This window comes from Etheostoma spectabile, chromosome 17 (assembly GCF_008692095.1).
Source record: "Etheostoma spectabile isolate EspeVRDwgs_2016 chromosome 17, UIUC_Espe_1.0, whole genome shotgun sequence".
Classification (NCBI taxonomy): Eukaryota; Metazoa; Chordata; class Actinopteri; order Perciformes; family Percidae; genus Etheostoma; species Etheostoma spectabile.
The window spans coordinates 23,538,165-23,548,093 of NC_045749.1; the positions used below are offsets into that span (position 1 = coordinate 23,538,165).

At 39.6% G+C, this 9,929-nt stretch overlaps 1 protein-coding gene across 1 annotated transcript in view; it reads left to right on the forward strand.

The window, feature by feature from the left end:
* si:ch211-250c4.3 (uncharacterized) overlaps positions 1-9,929 on the forward strand; it is a 47,584-nt gene that overhangs the window by 7,311 nt on the left and 30,344 nt on the right. The gene's annotated exons all lie outside the window — the stretch shown is intronic.

Genomic DNA, 9,929 nt, shown 5'->3' on the forward strand with positions numbered 1-9,929 from the left:
AAATCTCAGGATACCTCCAGAAATCTGCCTTCTGCATTAAAGGGCAGCCAAGGTGAAGCCTTAGGTTTATCCTCAATGTTATCCCTTGAACATGCTGTACTGAGTAGTGACATAGTTTGTGATGTAATCCAGGTCCCAGCCCCTCTCCTTTAAGGAAATACATAGTTCCAGGAAGTAACTCCTGCTCAAAGCACAAATTATTTAAAAAATTGTAAAAATTGTTATTTTTACATTTCTGTTTGTATTCAACCAGTGTGATGCAGCGTGCTGATGAATGAGACTTAGAGGTGTTGGGAGGTGTGTGTTTTTTTCATGATGGCGGGTTTGTTCTGTCGTTAGCGATGATGAAGCAGTGATAAGTGAAGATTCTCTCCGACCAATCAGCAGTCTGCTAGTTTTCACGTCATCTTTTGGTGTCGCCTCAGCTCGCTTGGAACCTCGTCTGAGGCGGTACTAAATGCAGAAGGAACTACTAGAACTGTTGGGTCCTTGTAAACCACCTTGTACTATGTGGTCTAGTGTGGTCTAGACCTACTCTATCTGTAAAGTGGTACCAGTACCAGGGACTTTTTATCAAAATGGAAAACCAATAAAGACGAGTAGAGGCGAGCAGATACCATGTAATGGATAAATGCTGTAAGCTAACCTTGTCCTTACTCATGCTCAAAATTTAACCCACAGTAATTATCTTCTCATGTTTCCCAAAATGTTGAACAAGTTCCTTTGAAATCACGGAGTACTTTGATGCACAATAAGTAAAAAGGCCATGGGCGATCTGCTTGGAAGCCAAAAGTGTGCCCGACCTACTTAGGATTCATTAGAGGTAATTAACTAAGTGATTTAAATGACTGACTCGTTCATCTATTGGTCAGTCTATTGGTTACTGTTGTATTCCATTAACCCTTGTGTTGTATTTCCCTCAACATGAAAAAAACACTTTTGTCATCCCTGTCTCTATGTTGTTGTTGCTTTTCCAAAAAAAAAGTATTAGGTTTTTTTTGGGGGGGGGGCGGGTCAACATTTTTATCGTATTGTCCCCCCAATGTCTTTGTCCCTTTTGTTGAAGTTTTGTCACTTTTTCGTCATTTTAGCCGTTTTTCCAAATGATGCTTTTTCCAATTTTTGTAATGTTTTTTCCCAATGTTTTGTCGCCTTGTCGTCGCCCTGTTGACATTTTCAACCTCCCATATTTCAGATTTTCTGAAATTTGACCCCATGACGACATGAGGGTTAAGTTTTCTTCACATCAATGTGGTTTTCCACTTCTTGTGTCCTCTTGCAGTAGACTTCTCTTTGGACCCTCGGGTGTGTAACTGGATTCGTGCCAAATCAAAAGTATCAAAACTGCAGCAGAAAGACATCGTCCTTTTTAGTCAACACATTGTTCGTCCTTGACAAAACCCGGCCCCTCCATTGCTCACAATGCACGTCAGGTTGGGAGAGTTGAGTGCGTCCTCTAGGGTCCTCTAGGGTCCTCTAGGGTCTAGCCTCCAGCAGTGATGAGGCTGGGCTGCAGACGTCTGTTTGTTGACTCCCAACATCTGCTGGCCTCTGCTAACCCCTGGATCCAGGCTGTTTTTCCCTCCAGCGTTCCAAGCAGCTCAGAAGCTTTGTTCTCATGGTGTCCATCAGAGAGGGCAACAGGGCAATCCACTTATTCTAATTTAGCACCTTGAGTCCTGAGAGCTCTTTAATGACAATGCAAGTGGAATGTGAAATGAATATGACGGGAAATGGCTGAAGGACATTTCAAAAACAGGGCTTTGGGATGACTGGGGTGGGGGAAGGGGAGGTGGACTGTCTCTAATTATATGTTGTGGATTCTAGGCAAGCGCAGAGGCTGGAAATAGGCTGAGTCAGCCCGTGTAGACAATTACAGGACAGAATATGTGTTTGTGGTGTTTGGGAGGGAACAGCTGGTTCAGGCCAACACCTGTCCGGCCGACGGTGGTTGGGTTCGGAGAGGATTATGTCACGAGAGCAAGTAAGTAGGATCACACACAGTCTTCTTATTTTCTGCTGGTAATACACAGAAACAGACTGACTGTTGACTGACAAACAGTCCATGTCTGACAAAATATATAAGAAAACAAAAAGGTGAGAATGGAGGTGACATGTTAAGTGAAAACCAATGTCTAAAGTTTGATTTCCAGAGAAACTACCTGTTGTTTATCTGCTTGTGCTAGAACTGATTTAAGATCCCCTAAGATGTGATATAATCACAACGTGATTATAAAGTGAGCTTTTTCTCTGGCTTGAGAGTGGACTCGTAGGGAGCCGAGTGCACTCTGGGAGTTGTTGTCTTTCATCCACATGGGCCAAAATGACATTTTCTGTCTTTTCTCGGTCTAGAAGGCACCAATTTCTACAACAACAAAAAAATCACATTTCTACTACATAAGTGACCCAATTTGAATATACAGTATATTCAGTGGTGAAAATATCCCTTTAAGTAAGTAAACTGAACAAGCAAATGAGTCTGGAAAATAATTTTCTATTTGAAGAAAAGAGAGAGACTTGCTTTTAACTAACTTCTACTAACTATACTTTTCCTGTTGAGAAATAAATTCCTAAATAAAGTTTAGGTTTTAAACAAAAACATCCTATCTGTTTCATATCTGGAAGCTGACCTACATTCTCTTTTTAGGATTTTTTAATTATTATTATTAGGTACAGTAAGTGTTTGCTATTAAATTGAATCTTAATAGTAAGATATTGCCGCATTACTTCTTAACAGAATCCAGGTTGATTTGTGGACTTAAAGGCCTTGAGCATCATCACATGTAATGTACTGTAGATTATTATGAAAATACCAAACATATTTTAGTAAATCTGCTTTTTCTCTCTATGCCTTCGCACAGTCCGTGACGTTCACTGTACTACGTGTTATCAGTGCTTCTCCGTGACCTTCTTACAGTAACTCCTCTCGCTGCAGGCTGTGTGTGAACCACAGCTCTCCTGACACACTGATTACACAACTGACCGTCTGACTGATACCGTCTCATACAGCCAATTAGGAATGACCAGGAACGGCTGCAGGAGACACTGGACATGGGTGTTAAGCCTCTCCATCTCTCCTCAAGGTTTAAAGTCCTGTTGAAATGTGTTAATGAAGTCTTCACTTCACTCCTATTGTGTTAGTGTAGTAACAGTTCTCGCACCTGCTATCTTTTAGTTTGCTCTTTGCCATACATAGTATGTATAGTGTAGTATGTATGCTGTACCTGTAAATCAAAAAGTTAATATTCATTTGCAGTTAGTGCCCATTAGCATGTCAAAGTTCTCCACCGTTAGACTCCATGAACTTACCCTCTGTTAGCTAATCATTTGATTTTAGCAATTCTATTTGAATTGATTTCTTCTGCTGCTTGATGCAAATGCCCCGGCCCTCAGTCTTTGGCGATCTGACACTTACCTGGGAAAACTGTTGCTCTGCCGAGCTGCTCGGCCTCTCAGAAACATCTGGTGAAATAAAGTGTCAAGCAGGAGAGTTCTGGAGAAAACAGCAAGAATCTAAGATAAAGGTTTTAATGAACGGAGAATGCCATGGGTTCTCTATTCCTCTGCCAGCTGGAAGCACCTTACGGTTCAGTTTATTGTTTTGCCATAAAGGCAATTTGTATGCAGCGGAAAGACATCACAACACAAACCACCCAACAATTTACACAATAAAAAACAGCAATAATAAAAACTGCAGCTTCAGCCGGAGTAAGAATGAATAGCTGCAGGGTTGTGTTGGAGTCATAATAAAAGTAAAACTCAAACAATAAAGGTTGAGTTTTATCTGTTGTTGCTTTATACAGTTTTTGCTATACTTTAATTTTTATACCTCCTTCTTCTCTATTCAAATGTCTTGGAAGCTGCTGGAAATTCAATTTCCTTGTGGGAGTCATCCCAAAAGAATCAGTAAAGAGAAGTCTAGTCTAATGATAAAGATGATTAAATAAATACAGGGGTCAGTGATATAGCAAGGGCTATCACCTGCTCTTAGCTGAGTCGAGTGCCTGAATAGAACGAGGACTAAAAGAGTTTTATAATTTATGACTTATTTGCATTGCTAATCCTATTACATCACACTTTGGCTTTGAGCGGCTTCAGAGGAATAGCTCAGTAAACTATGATGTAGGCCATCACAGACAGAAACACACAATGGGCTTCACTCAAGAGAGCGATGTCATTGGGAAAAACAATAAGCGTCAGCGGTGACCTGCCGAAGCAACAGAAAGAAAAGAAAAAAATAGCTGTAAGCATTCTTCTATTTTTCTCAAAACAGGAAATTAGTTTTCTAGTCTACACAGAAGATTTCTTTGGGAGTGAACAGCTCGAGTTGAGCAAATTCTTGGAGCATAAGAGGCTCGTTTACGGCAGAGTCCAACAACAAGAGTCTCCATAAAGAAAATAAATTGGTAGACTTTCTTTGTAAATAAATGTTCGGCTTGGCTGTAGAGTTTTGGAATCACACTAAGATGTTATAGTAAGCAAAGGAAATACACACAGGGCGTCATCCCAGCCTTGACGAGGCCACAGTGTGATTCAGAGAGAGTGAACTCTGGGAATTTAATTTCCTCCAAAAGGCCATGTAAAATTCTTTTAAAAATCTAATAACTTCTGCTGGACCTAAATTTGTGTTGTCCAGTATGCTGCTTAAAATAGAATTGTGACCTGAATGCAGTCTGTTTGTGTGTACCGCAAAAGGGACATGGAGGGAATAACATGTGTGACATGTGTCCAGCAATTAACTATCAGCTCTTATGATTGAAATCATATTAGAACTGCTGGCTATAATTGCTCTTTTTTCTGTAATTGCTGTAAATGTCTAACTTGCAGTTATGTATAAAGTACTTGAAAGCAATGCTTGAGTAAAAGTACAAGTATCGGAGCAGAAAATGACTTTGGTAGAAGTTAAAGTCACTTTTTAGAATACTACTTAAGTCACTTTATGAGTTTTTTAACATTAATATAAGTTCCCCTAGCTTGCCTAAGACCCCCCCCAGTGACTAGAAATGATGATAGGTAAAGCTCAGAGGGGCCGATCTGGAATAATGCCCCTTATGAGGTCATAAGGGGCAAGGTTACCTCCCCTTTTTCTGCTTTGCCCGCCCAGAGAATTTGGCCCCCCCATGAGAGAGAGACATCATGGATTTCCAATGAGCAAAATGGCAGTTGGTCAAGGCAACACCCCCACCTTGCCCCCCCCTCTCCCTCCTCCTCAAAAGCTACAGAATCAGAAATGACACATACTAAGGAAAGCTCATAGTGGGACTGAATTTTGGGAAAGAGACTTCGGATACAGTATTAGGGACCACTAAGGTCTTTATAAAAGAGACTTCAGATACAGTATTAGGGACCACTAAGGTCTATATAAAAGAGACTTCAGATACAGTATTAGGGGACCACTAAGGTCTATATAAAGAGACTTCAGATACAGTATTAGGGACCACTAAGGTCTATATAAAAGAGACTTCAGATACAGTATTAGGGACCACTAAGGTCTATATAAAGAGACTTCAGATACAGTATTAGGGACCACTAAGTCTATATAAAGAGACTTCAGATACAGTATTAGGGACCACTAAGGTCTATATAAAGAGACTACAGATACAGTATTAGGGGACCACTAAGGTCTATATAAAAGAGACTTCGATACAGTATTAGGGACCACTAAGGTCTTTATAAAGACGTTCAGATACAGTGTTAGGGACCACTAAGGTCTATATGAAAGAGACTTCAGATACAGTATTAGGGACCACTAAGGTCTATATAAAAGAGACTTCAGATACAGTATTAGGGACCACTAAGGTCTTTATAAAAGAGACTTCAGATACAGTATTAGGGACTACTAAGGTCTATTAAAGAGACTTCAGATACAGTATTAGGGACCCTAAGGTCTATATAAAAGAGACTTCGGATACAGTATTAGGGACACTAAGGTCTTTATAAAGAGACTTCAGATACAGATTAGGGACCACTAAGGTCCATATAAGAGACTTCAGATACAGTATAGGGACCACTAAGGTCTATTAAAAGAGACTCAGATACAGTATTAGGGACCACTAAGGTCTATATAAGAGACTTCAGATACGTATTAGGGACCACTAAGGTCTATATAAAGAGACACAGATACAGTATTAGGGACCACTAAGGTCTAATAAAGAGACTCAGTACGTATTAGGGACCACTAAGGTCTATATGAAAGAGACTTCAGATACAGTATTAGGGACCACTAAGTCTATATAAAAGAGACTTCAGATACGTATTAGGGACCACTAGGTAATAAAGAGAGTTCAGATACAGTATTAGGGACCACTAAGGTCTATATAAAAGAGACTTCAGATACAGTATTAGGGACCACTAAGGTCTATATAAAGAGGACTTCAGATACAGTATTAGGGACCACTAGTCTATATAAAGAGACTTCAGATACAGATTAGGGACCACTAAGGTCTATATAAAAGAGACTTCGATACAGTAATAGGGACAATAAGGTCTATATAAAAGAGACTTCAGATACAGTATTAGGGACCACTAAGGTCTTATAAAAGAGACTTCAGATACAGTATTAGGGACACTAAGGTCTATTAAAAGAGACTTCAGATACAGTAATAGGGGCAACTAAGGTCTATATAAAAGAGACTTCAGATACAGTATTAGGGACCACTAAGGTCTATATAAAAGAGACTTCAGATACAGTATTAGGGACCACTAAGGTCTATAAAAGAGACTTCAGATACAGTAATAGGGACAACTAAGGTCTATATAAAAGCATCCAAGAATGTCATGGGATCTTTAAAGTATCTGATATTAAATGTACTTAAATATAGTAAAGCATAATATTCAGGGTTTCCACATACTTCTTGAACATGATATTCAAAGAACAACATTTTTGAATGTTTGTGAAAAAGAATCTTTCACTCTAACGTGCGAAAGCATTTCTTGCAAGTAACGAGTACCAAAGATGCTCAGGGGAAATCTAGTAAGAGCAAAAGTAAAAGTTTCCAGAAATATAAATTACTAAGTACAGTACAGATAGGTGAATGTTCTACTTAAGTGCAGTAACAAAGTATTTGTGCTTTGTGACATTACACCAACTGGTCCTCTGACTTACAGTAACAACAATAACATACATCATATCCCTCTGAAAACCATGACCATGTGACCATTCCTGCTCAGGCACCCCTTCCCTAGTTAGATGACATCATTTGTCAGTGCCTTCAAAACCTGTTATATAAGTGTCTTTCTGATTTTGGATAATGTACGGTACTACTTTGCTAAGGTTAGGATAAGATTGTAGAGTGGGTTTAAAAAAAGCATTGTTAATGTCAGGAAAGGATTGTGTCACAGTTAAACAAAGAATACCTTGCAAAGGCTAGAGAGGACCAAAAAGAATGCATCATTGACATTCTGTCCTGGTAGTTATAATTCATAATTCACAAGTCACTAGAGGTCTCGGGACGAACAACCAGTTCTATTGTTTTCCTCACTTGTTGTGGTCATTTGTAATTCTGTGTGAGAACTGTGTAAAACCAGGGGAAGCACACTTTACCTTTTTGGTGTTGTTTTTGAAAATTTTTTTTTAATGGCTAAGCGCTTTGCCTTTGTGTTGACCCACAGTGGGAAACACAGATCTCTTTTAACAAAGGAAACGACCTGGTTCAGAGCTTTTAGCGACTGATATTGCATAACCAAACACCCTAGGCCTACTATCAGTGTTTGGGCAGAGCTGCCTCTATTCATCAACTCAGTTATGAAAACAGTGGTCATTTTCTAGGAACTGTGTGGGTTGCGGTTTTCTCGAGTGATTGAAGATGGTTTCTGAGAAAAATCTGAATCTGGATTTTCTCTTTGCAACAGAGCAATTCAAAGTGATATGCATAAACCATTAAAGAGCAGTTAAAAACAATAAAAATATATAATACAAGATTTTAGGACGCTGGTGTGGGACAATGTGTAAGCCGTTGCTCTCTTCACGTAATCCACCCGCAATCCTTGCCGTTCCCAGAAAGGCTGGTCCCACTGGACTTACTTTTAACCCACATGTTGTCCTCAGGTCAAATTTGACCCGTTTTCAGTTTTTTAAATCACAAGAAATGGGCATTCGAAATAAGCTGAAAATGTCAACATTAAAATGTGAAATATGAAATAACTTTAGAAAAAACGTCAAAAAAACTCCCACAGAGTTGAAAAAAATGTCAGAAAAAGCGATAATAGTGTTGAAAACCCCCTTTTTTTCCATGGTTGACAGGGAGACAACACAAGGGTTAAATTCTCTTTACATGCTTAAATAGATTGTCAAACAGTTCCAATTTTCAACAATGTAACTTCGGTAACATTTAAAAATATAAAAACAGATCAAACACGGGAATAACATTTGCAGTGCACGATAATAAATTAACAATCATTTAAAAAAGAAAATAGTGCATTGTTTTGAATTAATCCAATTGAAAGATATTTCCCATTTGGAGGTCACGCCAAGTTACAATCAAAGTTGAAAACCATCCGATCTGTTCCAATCAGCTAACATCCTGTTTCATCATTCAGTGGAGGCCTCCACCCTTCGAAATCACAACATCCCCTGTGGACCATCTAAACCACACAGAAAGAAGTGATTGTCCAAACACACATATGCACACTGCATTCACTCTAGCTTTGGCTTTGATGTGGGTTTTAACCAAAAAGTCAAATGCTTCCACTTCACATTCACTACACATTCAAATTCTCACAACATGCTTTGGAAAGAATTCCTGTCCAAGTACCCCCCCCCCCCCCCCCCCCCCCCCCCCCCCCCCCCCCCCTCCAGAGTTCCCCTCTGAGAGGATAAAAGCGTCAGATTTACCACTTCAAAGAACTTTTAATCTCATATTTGCCTCAGCAAGATCTCCAATTCACCCTGCAGGAAGTCACCCAACCTCCATTATTGTTAAGGTGTAATATAGAACTCTGGAATCATAATCTTCCAAAATGGTGCTCAGCTGCAGTTTTATTTCAAGCAATTGACTAAACAAATACAACTACCCCTAAACGTAATCCGGGCCCCCTGCGTTTTCCTGGGGAACAATTGAATTCCTTTTACCTTTTTTCTCAAAATGCAAGGTTAGATGGTAGGAAAAAATGTCCATTTGATTGACAGAGAATCATATCAAATTGCCCACAGTGAGAAAGACGAGAGGACACATATGGCTGCCCTCTGTAATGGTCTTTACTGGAGCTTCAGATCAAAGCTGGACAGGTAGAGTACACTGACACATTGTATGGGTCCTGTGGTATTAGAGTTAAAGAATGTAGGATTACACAAGCATCCAGTCATATTACTACATACAGATATATGGTACTTTTTTTTGTTAGTGCATATGGTCCATTGATGGTATAAAGACTGGATCCAATCCAATCCAGAATTAGCCAAGTGATGTTGACAGAATGGTTGAAATGCCTGCACTTCTACAGTCTTTCATTTAGGTCTTAAAATGCCCTTAAAATGAATTAGAGTTGTACATCAGCCAGCTATTATTTAATCTGGCTATTGCTGAAATACCTTCAGTCGAGCCAATCTACCACTGGCAGCCCTAAACTACACTTTGGCTTAACCTCAAGTATTTCAAGATCTTTTGTTTCCTTTGAGGCCTGTCAGAGACCTTTCAGACTGTGTGAAAACATTTCCAACTGGCGACCCAGGTATTCAGATGGGGGACACGGTCCCCCATGAAAATCAACATCATCAGTCATTTCAGCAAAGGCCCAATATCCCAGGTAACAAAAACCTCCAGACGCCCGTAAGGCTCAACAAAACATGGGACTCTGACACATGAGAACGCTGTTTGTTTCATCTTCTACACCGACAGTCAATGTTGGGAAGTTTTTTGACTCTGACCACAATTATTTGCAAATCTTAACCAAGTATGTACAATTTACGTATAGAGCGCTAATCCCCCCCC